Source organism: Ambystoma mexicanum, chromosome 9 (assembly GCF_040938575.1).
Source record: "Ambystoma mexicanum isolate Mex_15411 chromosome 9, UKY_AmexF1_1, whole genome shotgun sequence".
Classification (NCBI taxonomy): domain Eukaryota; kingdom Metazoa; phylum Chordata; class Amphibia; order Caudata; family Ambystomatidae; genus Ambystoma; species Ambystoma mexicanum.
Genome location: NC_090931.1, coordinates 588,755,615 through 588,768,853, shown reverse-complemented (window position 1 = coordinate 588,768,853; position 13,239 = coordinate 588,755,615). Strand labels below are relative to the sequence as shown.

Genomic DNA, 13,239 nt, shown 5'->3' with positions numbered 1-13,239 from the left:
GGTATTCAAACTTTTATATGCTGAGGCCCCCCCTTCAGTAGAAATATAGTTGTTGAGCCCCCTTCTGTAAAAATATTGCTGCTGCCCCACCCCACCGCCCCAGATACCATATCTGGTTATATTTTCTATTAAAAGTTGTACTCCATTTTGAAGAGCTTTGCCACGCCCTGGACATTATTCGCAACTCCCACTCCCCCATGGGGTCCAGCCCGACAGTTTGTGGACCCACTACCATAGAGACAGGACTGGCCGCGGCCACAGGGTCAGGCTGGCAAGATTTACGCAGCAGCTTGGCAGAGATGGGCCCTGATTCACAAAGTGTTTTTAAATGGGGAAATCCCAGTGAATACGCAGAGTGCAAAGTTTTTCTCGTCGTGCGACATGAAACTAACATGGGAACGAAACACCACACAGCGTGCGAAACCGGGCCGAATTTCGGTGGCGGTGGAAAAATAATGCTGATTTTGCGAATCAGGTGAAACGGAATCCTCATAGGGTCTAGCCAAACAGTCAGTGGCTTAGGCACGAGAGTGCCAGGCCCAATTAGAGAGACCTGCGGGCCCCAGGCACTCTCAAGAACCCATACAAAGAGCGATGGGCACTCTCAGGCCGAGACATGCGGCCATGTGTACTCCTAGGGGCAAGGGAGGGATCTCACCAGAGAGAGACATAGGGCCCGGCACCGGACACTCTCCGGTTCTGAGACATTAAAGGCACCCTGAACTACCAGTGAAAGGGGCAGGGACACTGCGCTCCCAGCGCCTCAGAGAAAGAAACAAAGTATGCGTTCATGAAGCACTCTCCAGGGCTCGGACACTGGTGTCACACACAGTGGACACTCTCATGGACGGAGACACTGGCTCTCTGAAGGCTGTGCCCTGCTGGACCTACACTGTCGGGGCACGGCCTGAGCAAGGGGGCACAGTCTCAGAGGCCGACGCAAAGGGGCAGTCCCGGGAAAACACGACCTGTGGAATTAAAGGGGTTGGAACACTCTGCACTCTCAGTTGCAGAGACACGCGCTCATCATATGTTTCTCTCTCTCTCTTTTTCTCTCTCTCTTTTTCTCTCTCTCTCTCTCTCTCTCTCTCTCTCTCACACACACACACACACTATCCCTCCCAGCTGAGGGAACCTGCAGGTCCCAGACGACAGCACAGTCTGGCTCTCTCGCAGTAGACGGGTGACACTCTCAGTAGCTGAGGCGCAGCGGCAGGGCGCGCTGCGCTCTTAGCATTGAAGACAAGGGGCTCAGCACAGTGCATTGCCAGGCGCTGAGGAACGAGGTCTCCCCAGGGCTCCTCAGACTGTCAACTTCTATGGACAGAGAAATGGGGGCTCGCGCACTCAACTGTCGGTAGCTGGACAGAAAAAAGGAAGCGCACGGAGAGTGCAGTCGTATGAGGAGGGGTGGGGGTGTAAAGACACAGGGGTTCGGGAGACCCTCAGGGACGACGCGATTGCACTCAGGGCTGGGCAGACCCACAAGATAAGCAGGCGTGTAATTCTCGGGGTCTGAGCTGACTGGCCATACAGCAGGCACGGGCGTGCTGAGGCGTTCCTGTGTGCGCACATCTCTTTCCCTACAGCCTCCCCCACTCACACACAACTCCCTGGGTCTGAGGCAGCGGCAACTGCTCTCCGCTACTCTCTACCGCCAGTTATTTTTGCGAACTTCGCCCTCAGCGCACACGACCCACCGCCCTGGGCTGCGGCAGCCGGACTTCCCGCCAACTTTGCCCACCTCGGACGCCGTTTCGACCTCCCACTGACTCGCCCTCAGGGGGGCTCTTTGGAAACCCTCTGGGGTGGGGGCTTTGGGGGTTACAGGTAAGAGGGCACGTTTCATAAAACCCGCGTTATCCCCCCGCCCTCCCCACACACGTTTATGACACTTTAATGCCCTTTAGAATTTCTAGTCAGGAGCAGGTGCGCTCCAAATAAGCCAGAAACGTCTTTCCTTCGTTTTATTTCGTTTTAGGTTTTGTGCTGTGGAAGGAATCACGCCCAGGACTGAATACACGGGGCTCTTATGAGAGAATCGTCCACGAACTGCGTAGACAGACATTGCGCTCTGACGAGCTGGCGAGGTTCTAATGCACTATTTTGTAATTTTTCGAAAGGTCCCTCGAGTGGGATAACATTGTGACACGACAAGAAGGGACCAAGACACGGACACCTCACTGATTTAGACTGGGCGATAGAATGAGTGTATGAGGAGGGTCCCTGAGTGACTGAATGAGGAGGGTCCCTGAGTGACTGAATGAGGAGGGTACCCGAGTGAGTGGATGTGAGCGTGCGAATTTGCTGCTACGCGAGTGAGGCTGCTTGCGGGAGTGTGAGTTGGCGAGTGAGGGTAAAAGTGAACGATGGAGAGTTGGCGAGTGAGTGAGAGACACGCCCGAGTGAGGGAGCGTGTTGGTGAGTGACTGCGAGAATCGGTGAGGGTGTCCGCGAGCATTTCACTGGGTGAGTTTGTGCCTCAGTGAGTGGACCCGGGCGGGGTAGAGTGAGTGTCCGGGCCGTCATGGTGGGAGCGAGCGTCATGTGGCCACTCTGGGGTGCGCACGGGATGCGGGCGCACTATTTATAGGGTGCTGGCAGGAAGGCAGAACAAGGCTCCCTTTATCCGCGGACGCTGTGTGGGGGCATTGTTGGAGGGGTGCTGGGGGCTGCAGTGCAAGGGGGCGCGTGAGAGCTCGTCTCGGAGGTCCGTCCCTCAGAGGACCTGTGCTGTTTTCTAGGATCCTAGCGGTGTATGGATGCGCCTACTTTGCGCGCCGGTGGTCGTGGCTTCCAGGCGCAGGCTCGGGTACTGCGCAGATACGCAGCGAGGGTGCTCTTCATACTGCGGGTGGCGCTATTCACAGACCAGCCTTCTTGCGCGGGCGTCGGGGGAGGGGAGGAGCAGCCCCCCGCTTACTGCGTGCACTGAGAGGGTCCGCGCAGACAGAGCGCGCGCCAACAAGTGGCCGAAGCCGAGAGGAAGAAACTACGGGGAGGGGGAGCGCGCGCTCCGTGCTTTCACTCGCGGATCATCTGCACATCACCCGCTCCCTGCAAAGGAGAGAGGGAGAGGGAGAGACAGAAGGAGAGAGGGAGGCAGAGAGAGGGAGAGGGAGGCAGAGAGGGAGGCAGAGAGAAAGAGACAGAGGGGGGAGAGAGAGACCAAGGGAGAGAGGCAGAGAGGGAGAGAGAAAGACAGAGGGGGAGAGGCAGAGAGGAAGAAACTAAGGGGAGGGGGAGCGCGCTCTGTGCTTTCACTCGCGGATCACCTGCACATCACCCACTCCCTGCAAAGGAGACAGAGAGAGGGAGAGACAGAAGGAGAGAGGGAGGCAGAGAGAGAGAGACAGAGAGAGGGAGAGACAGAAGGAGAGAGGGAGGCAGAGAGGGAGGGAGAGAGGGAGGCAGAGAGGGAGAGACAGAAGGAGAGAGGGAGGCAGAGAGAGAGAGGGAGAGAGGGAGGCAGAGAGAAAGAGACAGAGAGAGGGAGAGACAGAAGGAGAGAGGGAGCCAGAGAGGGAGAGAGAGAGACAGACAGACAGAGAGAAATGCAGAGAGAAAGAGACCGAGGGGGGAGAGAGAGAGACAGAGGGAAAGAGAGAGAGAGAGAGAGAGAGAGAGGGGGGGCAGAGAGGGAGAGACAGAAGGAGAGAGGGAGGCAGAGAGGGAGAGGCAGACAGAGAGAAATGCAAAGAGACAGAGGGCGAGAGAGAGACAGAAGGAGAGAGGGAGAGACAGAAGGAGAGAGGGAGAGACAGAAGGAGAGAGGGAGGCAGAGATAGAGAGACAGGAGAGAGGGAGGCAGAGAGGGAGAGACAGAGAGAGTGAGGCAGAGAGGGAGAGAGGGAGAGGCAGACAGAGAGAAATGCAGAGAGAAAGAGACAGAGGGAGAGAGAGAGAGACAGAGGGGGAGAGGCAGCGAGGGAGAGATACAGAGTGATAGAGAGACAGAGAGAGATGCAGAGAGAGAGAGACAGAGGGGGGAGAGAGAGAGAGACAGAGGGGAAGAGACACAGAGAGAGGCAGTGTGTGAGAGAGGGAGAGAGGCAGAGAGAAGGAGAGACAGAGAGAGAGAGCGATGCAGAGAGACAGATGGGAGATAGAGACACAGTGGGAGAGAGACAGAGAGAGATGCCGAGAGACAGAAGGGGGAGAGAGAGAGAGAGAGAGAGAGAGGGAGAGAGAGAGGCAGAGAGGGGGAGAGAGAGAGACAGAGAGACAGAGAGACAGAATTAGAGAGGGAGGGAATGAGAGAGAGACAGAGGGAGAGAGAGAAAAAGAGAAAGATGGGCAGAGAGAGAGAGAGAGAGAGACCGTGAGAGAGGGAGTGAGAACACGCCAAGGAGTGAAGAGACATAAAGAGAAAATAAAGAGGGGCCGATATAGAGATTGGAGTGTGTGTGAGAGAGAGAAGTGACGGAAGGCTAGGTGCAGATAGTGAGAGAATGGGAGAGCGAGACAGCAAGAATGGCAGAGAGAGAAAGAGGCTAAGCCCTGAGAGACAGCCATAGAGAGAGAGGAAGGGCGGTGGAGGGAGAGGCGACGGAGGGCTAGTGAAGAGCTGGACAGGGGTTTGCAAAAGTGAGACGAGCCCCCTAGGAAAGCAGGAAAGTCCATCGAGGCGGTGGGCGAGGGTGTGGTACACGGAGGTATGGCGGGGAAGAGGAGTTGGGAGGGGGAGGCATGACGTCAGGGTGCGAGATAAAAGATAAGGGTGTACATGCGGGACGGGCGAGGAGGGGCAGTGGGGAAGGCAGGGAGCGAGGGGCGCTCTGCCGCCCGCAGGAGGTCCATTTTAATGTGGAATGAATGTGCTGGGCAAATGGGGCAGTGAGGGCTAAAGAGAGCGGGTGAGGTGAAAGAAAGTGTGAAAAGGGGGGCAGAGGGGGCAAGAGAAAGGAGGGGAGCTGAAAAAAACATGGGGGGAAAGGGAGGAGTGAATGAAGCGGGTGGGAGGGGGTGCGGAGCCGTGACCCGGCGTCTCCCCTCAGAGGGTGCCACAGAATCATCCGGTGACATCATTGCAAATAGGCTTGAATGGGGGGGGGGCGGGGTCCGAGGGAGATACGGGGATGGGGAGCATGCGAGGGATCACAAAAACGATTGAGGGAAGGGATGAAAGGATGGTCAAAAAGTGACGGGTTGGGGAAAAGGAGGCATGGAAACTAAACGTGAAAAACGGAGAGAGTGCCCCTAGCACCAAGGAAGGAGAAAAGGGGACAGAGGGTCTCGGGAGGAGAAACGACCATTCTGAGGGGCACAGGTGGGCAGAGACTGGTACAGCAACGGGAAGAAGAGCACAGGGGCGATGCAGGAACAGGGAGGGTCACGCAGGGGAGACGAGGAGAGAAGATGTTTGAGGAGTGAGGAATGTGAGGGCAGAGAGAGAGCAGAGAGAGATGAGGAAAAGAGGTTGATGGACAGAACGGGCAAGAGGGGAGTCGAAGATGGATGGAGAAAACGAGAGAGGGAGATAAGCTGGATGGGCCCTTGGGAGGGAAAGGTGCGGTGGATGAGTGATGGTGCGGGTGGAGCATTTATTTATTTTGCATTTTTAGAGCGCTCGCGCAGCCCGCGGGCATCGAGGCGCTGTTACAGGAATTGTTTTTTTTTTTAGTTGAGTAATTGTTATTTTTTTCTTAGTTGCGTATATATAACGCGCTTAAATACCCAGAAGTTTTTAAGCGCTGATACGGGGATCGAACCTGTGTTGCTTTGTGTGGTCTTGCTTAAAGGCGAGCACGTTGCCGCTGAGCTATCCTCCCAGGACAATGGATGCGGATGGCGAGATTTAAGGCATGCATGTGATATGGTGGGAGGGATATTAGGACTGGGAGAGCTGTGGGGGAGAGGGCACAATATGGAGGGCAAGGCATGGGGAGGGTGAAAGGCAATGAAGGCAGAATGGGTGAAAGGCAATGAAGGCAGGATGGGGAGAGAGGTGGGAAGATGTGGGGAGAGTGAAAGGCAATGGAGGTGGGATGGGGAGAGAGGTGGAAAGGCGTGGGGAGGGTGAAAGTCAATGGAGGCGGGATGGGTGGGGAGGGTGAAATGCAATGGAGGTGGGATAGGGAGAGAGGTGGGAAGGCGTGAGTAGAGTGAAAGGCAATGGAGGTGGGATGGGGAGAGAGGTGGGAAGGCATGGGGAGGGTCAAAGGCAATGAATGCAGCATGGGGAGAGAGGTGGGAAGGCATGAGAGGGTGAAAGGCAATGAAGGCAGGATGGGGAGGGAAGTGGGAAGGCATGGGGAGGGTGAAAGGCAATGAATGCAGTATGGGGAGAGAGGTGGGAAGGGTGAAAGGTAATGAGGTGGGATGCAGAGAGAGATGGAAAGGCGTGGGGAGGGTGAAAGGCAATGGAGGCGGGATGGGGAGGGAGGTGGGATGGTGTGGGGAGGGTGAAAGGCAATAGAGGCAGGATTGTGTGGGAGGCGGGAAGGCATGGGGAGGGTGAAAATCAATTGAGGCGGGATAGGGAGAGGGGTGGGTAGGTGTGGGGAGGGTGAAAGGTAATGGAGGTGGGATGCAGAGAGAGGTGGAAAGGCGTGGGGATGGCAAAAGTCAAAGGAGGCAGCATGGAGGGAGAGGTGGGAAGGCGTAGGGAAGGTGAAAGGCAATGTAGGCAGGATGGGGAGAGAGGTGGGAAGGCGGGGGAGGGCGAAAAGCAATGAAGGGGGATGGGTGGGGCGGGTGAAAGGAAATGGTGGCAGGATGGGGAGAGGTGGGAAGGCGTGGGGAGGGAAAAAGTCAAAAGGAGGCAGGATGGGGAGAGAGGTGGAAAAGTGCGGGGAGGGTGAAAGGTAATGGAGGCGGGATGCAGAGAGAGGTGGAAAGGTGTGGGGAGGGTGAAAGGCAATGGAGGCAGGATGGGGAGAGAGGTGGGAAGGCATGAGGAGGGCGAAAAGCAATGGAGGCGGGATGGGGAGAGAGGTGGGAAGGCGTGGGGAGGGTGAAAGGCAATGGAGGCGGGGCGGAGGGAAAGTTGGGAAGGTGTGGGGAGCGTGAAAGGCAATGGAGGCGGGGTGGGTGGGGAGGGTGAAAGGCAATGGAGGAGGGGTGGGTGGGGAGGGTGAAAGGCAATGGAGGAGGGGCGGGTGGGGAGGGTGAAAGGCAATGGAGGCGGGGTGGGTGGGGAGGGTGAAAGGCAATGGAGGCGGGGTGGGTGGGGAGGGTGAAATGCAATGGAGGTGGGATGGGGAGAGAGGTGGGAAGGCGTGGGGAGGGTGAAAGGCAATGGAGGAGAGGGGAGGGAAAGGTGGGAAGGTGTGGGGAGGGTGAAAGGCAATGGAGGCGGGATGGGTGGGGAGAGTGAAAGGCAATGGAGGCGGGGTGGGTGGGGAGGGTGAAAGGCACAGGGTTTGGAGAGATGTTAGGACGGAGAGGAATGGGGTGGACTGCAAGGGGAATGTGAAAGACCGGAAGAGTGAGAAACACTAAGGGAGGGGTCGGGGAGATCGTGAGGGGGCTACACGGTGTCGTAGGACAGGAAGCGCCAGGGAGAAGGAGACTGCAGAATAAAAGTGATAAGAGAGAGAGAGAGAGTAAAGAGGGAAAAGTGTAGAAATCGTCCCTGGAGAATGGAGGCCGGTTTCTGGCCATGCCTGGGCCGGTTTGGAAAAAAAAAATAGAAAAAAAACGTTTTTTTTTCCAAAATTTTTTTGTCTCCAAAAAGCCTTTCATCCTTCTTAGGTCGATAAATGAGTACCAACCCAGGGTGGGTGATATTGTATGCATATTTGTTATATAAAAGCGTAAGTGCTATCCAATAAAATATATAATTTGGCCTTGGACGTCTGCTTGGATTCACAGTAATTTAGTGTACTTAGGAACAATGCGATTTGATGCCACTTCCTGTTTTGTCAAGGGGTGAAAGGTCGTGTTTCATCGCTTCCTGGGATGTCACTTTGGGGTGGGGTCAAATGACATAACTTCCGGTGATGTCATCAGAGGTCAAGGGTCGTGAGGCAAGGGGTGGGCCACTTTTTTGAGGCGAGGGGTGGGACACTTTTTTTTGGGTGACCAGGCCTATTTCTTGTCCCAGTCCGATAGGTAAGAGAGATAAGGGGGGGTGGGAGATCAGGAGGGGTAGGTGGGACGAGATGGGGAGCGTGAGAAAGATGAGAGTGAATGAGATTGGGAGGGAGGAAAGTGGAGCAATGGGATAGCGATGTGACTGGAGAGCGATGGGCAGTGGGAGATCAGGAGGGGTAGGTGGGAGGAGATGGGGAGCGTGAGAAAGATGAGAGTGAAGGAGATTGGGAGGGAGGAAAGTGGAGCAATGGGGAGGGAGCGATGTGAATGGAGGGCAATGGGGACTGGGAGATCAGGAGGGGTAGGTGGGACGAGATGGGGAGCGTGAGAAAAATGAGAGTGAAAGAGATTGGGAGGGAGGAAAGTGGAGCAATGGGGAGGGAACAATGTTAATGGAGAGCGATGGGGTGTGTGATATCAGGCTGGGTAGGTGGGAGGAGATGGGGAGCATGAGAAAGATGAGAGTGAAGGAGATTGGGAGGGAGGAAAGTGGATCAATGAGATAGCGATGTGACTGGAGAGCGATGGGCAGTGGGAGATCAGGAGGGGTAGGTGGGAGGAGATGGGGAGCGTGAGAAAGATGAGAGTGAATGAGATTGGGAGGGAGGAAAGTAGAGCAATGGGGAGGGAGCGATGTGAATGGAGGGCAATGGGGACTGGGAGATCAGGAGGGGTAGGTGGGAAGAGATGGGGAGCGTGAGAAAGATGAGTGAAGGATATTGGGAGGGAGGAAAGTGGAGCAATGGGGAGGGAGCAATGTGAATGGAGAGCGATGGGGTGTGTGATATCAGGGTGGGTTGTTGGGAGGAGATGGGGAGTGAGGGAAAGGTGAGAGTGAAGGGTTTTTGAAGGGAGGAAAGTGGAGGAACAGGGAAGGTGTGCCATGAAGAGGCGCGATGGGGAGGTGGGATGGGGAGGTGGGATGGGCAGATGGGATTGGGAGAGAGGGAGAGAGTCTAAATCTGAACTTCCATCAAGTGGTACACATGATGCTGGACTCAGTGATACACTATAAAGACATGGAGACAGCGCGAGGGGGGCTGAGAAAGGATAGAACGAGAGACTCTGGAGAGCGATTGAGACAGCAGAGTGTGGACTCGGTGGTGAGCAAATGAAATAGCCTGCAGAAATAAGGCTGGGATTTCCACAGCCGGAGCGATATTGGCGCATTTTCCCCACGCGAGAGAGAGAGGGGTCCGCGATATTGCAGCGAAATATCGAATAACTTGCGTCCACTCTTAGGAAGGGAGCATTAAGGACAAAGAGAGCTGCAGTTTGTGTCCCTCGCAGGGAAATCTTTGTGTCGGATGATGACTTCAGTGGGAAATCCATCTGATTGGCCATGTTCTCTTGAGGTTATTTTGCCTGAATGCACACGATTTTGACAGAGGCCTTTGTATTATGGGCCACCAAAGTCCTGTCCCCACTCAGAACATAACGAAACCTGGGAGATGCTTCAAGAGCCAAGCTGCCCCTAGCGCTGTTGGGATATTATATATCCTGCAGGTAGCAGGGTTCTTGGGAGACTCTGCACTTCCCTGGCAAAAGGTCGAGGAGCAGCCGAATGCTTCTGCAGGAAGTCCCGCCCCCCTACTACCTGTATGCTGGAAGCCTGAAACTGTGCCATGCTTGACACCAGCAGGTGTGACCATTCCGCTGCGAATCTTCGAGAAAAGATACCCACTGAGAAAACCATATTTGATGCATCCTCAAAGAGACAATCTAATGGAGAATATGAACATGAGAGAAAAAAGAGCTGGCAACATCACAAGAAGCGAGCGTGACGCACAGAGAAGACTGGCTGAGGGAGATGCATAGGCCTTTTAAGAAACTGAGGACAAAATAAAGAATCGAGTAAATGCTCATAGGTAAAAGGAAGATTGTACATGTGAAGAGCACTGCAGAAAATGCAAGTGTGTTTAATAACTGTACAGATGCAGAAACACAAGTAGATTAAGTGATCATAGAAGCTGGCTATACGTAGCGAATAGAATGCAGACAGAGCTGCCATTGTATAGTGTCTGGACATTGATGTCACAACTTTAGTAAACTTAAACTCACGGATAGAGAAGGATCAAGACCTGTGTTGCAGCAAAGAATTAGCTAAATTCGCGGAGTTGAATGGTGAAGCTGTCTGGCCTGGTATCAAAGTTGAAGCAAGCCAAGGCCGTTTATCTATTCTTGAAGGTGGTGAACGTGAGATGCTGAATCATCTCTTGTTAAGGTGCAAAGAACACCCAGAGTGCCAGGTTTTATTCATTTAAGACAATTAAATGCTGCAAAATCAAAGTATGGTATCTTGCCACGTGAGACAAGGATGAATATTGAAGCTAAGCATGGAGTTCCAGCAAAACGATAGCGTGTTCACACTCCCTTATATTCCCAGAGGCATGGGTACTCTGCAAGGTCAAGTTCAAAGACAGTCTTCATGGCAGAAGGCATGGGTGATGAGAGACGTTGGGCTAATTAGGAAGGGAAGCAAAGTCATGCCCACCTCCTAGCACCTGGGTATGAGCTTACGTGCTGCCAGTGAGTCAAATGTGCCAGACTGGCACGAGCGTGCCAACCAATTGTAGAAGGCCATATAACTATGGGCCTTATAGTTTGAAACCCAATGATATACCATGTACTTAATAAGTGTTGAAGATGACTTGCACTAGAACAGTGGTCTTCAAACTTTTTTGGCCAGGGCCCCCCTGAGCAAAATTTGGGCAGGTCGGGACCCCCCAGAAATGCCAAATGGACAGTATATATTGCGCGCCGTCACCTGCTCCCATCAAAGTCGCTGGGCTCCCTCATCCCACTCCTACCCAGTCGCTGGTCTCTCCCCACCCCATCACACACCCAGGGCTCTCCCCACTCTGCTCCCATCACTATCCCATGGTTCCCGCCCATTGTGCTCCCACCATAGTCCCTCGGTTCCCCCATCCCGTTCCCAACACAGTCTGAGGGCCAGTGGCGGCTGGTGAATCTTTTTTAAGTGGAGGGGCATTAAGGGGAGGTTCGGGGGGCGTTTCCCCCTGTGAATTTTTTTTAAATAATAGGTTAAAATGTTGCATTGTAGAGCATACTTTTAACAAAAAATGGGTAAATAGCCAAACAGTTTGCAATTGTTGCTGGGAGTCCAGGGGGCAGGCATTGATATTTATTTCTATCGCGCTCGTACACAAGTGTTTCAGAGCGTGACAAGGCAAGGGAGGGGAACAGAGGAGAATAAAACAGCGATCTTACTAGGCCCAGTGACATTGAGAACGCGCAAGTGTGAGGGGAAAAGTGCATGGAAGGGGGGAGAAGTGGAAAGTGCGAAGCAGAGGAGAAACAGATAAATAACAATAAATAAATAATAAAGGCAACAAACAGTGGTAGTGCAGCCAGCAATTTGCAAGTGCTACGTTTAAGGCAGCAGACAGGGTAGGTCTGATAAGTGCAGGAAGAAAGATGGTTCTCCTCAAGTTTTAGAGTGGCAGGGCGCTGTTCCAGAGGGAGGCCCCAGCCGAAGACGGAGATCTACCCCCAGCTCGTTTCTTTGATAAACGACTGACCCTGAGGGAGTTGGAGGTAGAGGAGTGAAGAGCTCGAGAGGGGAGGTATTTGCGGAGGAATAGCTGAAGGTATTTTGGACCGAGGCCCCAGAAAGCCTTGTGGACAAGGCAGAGGGTTTTGAATGATAGATGTCCGGTAAAAAGATACCATCCCTGTCCCCTGGGCCCCACTGGTCCTAACACAATGAACATGATTATGTGTATATGCAAGGCGCTGCACATTCATACAGCAATCACTCTATCATTCACATGAGCATCCATCACCATACACTCACTCATAACGCATCCATACACATGTTTAAATAAAAACAATGAACATAAACGTACCTTCTGCATTGGCCTGTGTGTGGGTGCTGCTCCAGCTGCTCTGTCCGTATGTGCGAGGAGGCGCAGGAGCTCCCCCTCGGACATACAGACATGCAGTGCCCCAGCCAGCATTTCCAATGAGCTATGCAATGCTGGCGAAGCAAAACGCCCCAGCACTTGCATGGCTCAGTGAGCATGTGCGGCTGGGGAACTAAACTGAACTGTCAAAGGGAAACAGTGTTTCCCTTTGACAGTTCAGCCAGCCCAGGAGCACTCCATTAGCTGGATAAAGCAGCTGAGGGAGTGCTCACCGTTTCACTGGGCTGGCTCCTTAGCTCCTCCATAATGGGTGAGGGGCCACTATGCAGTTAGTAATGTTGACCATATCACAATTTAACACAAAGCACCCCTTTGGGTACTATTGAAACAGTGGGCCTCATAATTACTCTGGTGGTAGCTGTGCCGGTAAAACCGGCACGGCTGCCACTGGAGTTGCATCCGGGTCTGGCACCCGCGAATGGGCAATTACTAGGTCATGCCGAGTTAGGCGGACATGATAATTGCCCTTTCGAAGGTGCCGGTAGATCCCCATTCCCATTTGAGCCCCATATGGCTCAAATGGGAAGGGGGAGCTCGGATGCACCGGCACCGTTAATAACGGTGCCGGTGCATCAGACGAGCTGAGGTCAGACCTGGCGGGGGCTGTCAAGCACCCACGAGCACAACTCTTACTATGGCGGAACGGTAGCAACGGTGCCGGTAGCTTACCAGCACCGTTGTTACTGGTCCGCCATAGTAGTAATGAGGCCCAGTCTGTGACTAAAGGAATGAATATCCATTTACAACTGTGGGCCACTTTTTCATTGTTGCCCGAGACAGTTTCATGCTTCAGCCCGCCCATGTGGGCCACCCCAGCCCATTTCTTCCAATCTAAAAAAAAAAAAAAAAAAAAAAAAAAATGTTTTCATGCTGAGCTCTCAGGGCCCCCCTGGGATGCACCCGCGGACCCCTAGGGGGTCGCGACCCACAGTTTGAATACCACTGCACTAGAAGCAGGCTTAAGTTGTCCACCTGACAGCAGATATCCTATCACAACCCAACCTCTTATAGAAAGTATACTTAGATATTCCCCCGTCATAGGTTTTTCTTATTTGCCACGTAGTATGACATCACATATGATCAATTTTTGTTATAAAAGTATGATTTTGTATTAAATGCTTTGAGGGTGCTTGTGCGATGTCCGTTGATGCCCGTTGTAACTACCTGTTTTAGACAATTGATAATAAAACAGAAGACAATTTGCCATCTTCCCGAGTTGGTTCTGTTATTTGGTGTAACAGTTACTCTGCTTCCC

At 53.5% G+C, this 13,239-nt stretch overlaps 1 protein-coding gene across 2 annotated transcripts in view; it reads left to right on the top strand.

The window, feature by feature from the left end:
• The first annotated feature begins 1,601 nt into the window (after window positions 1–1,601).
• Window positions 1,602–13,239, top strand: part of LOC138488323 (transient receptor potential cation channel subfamily V member 1-like) — a 152,237-nt gene continuing 140,599 nt past the window's right edge. The window contains exon 1 of one of the 2 annotated variants that reach the window (XM_069615210.1): window positions 1,602–1,830. The gene's annotated coding sequence lies outside the window, so the exon portion shown is untranslated. Of the gene's footprint in view, window positions 1,831–4,567; window positions 4,656–13,239 lie in introns of those variants that run through there. The other variant, XM_069615211.1, reaches the window with a different exon arrangement.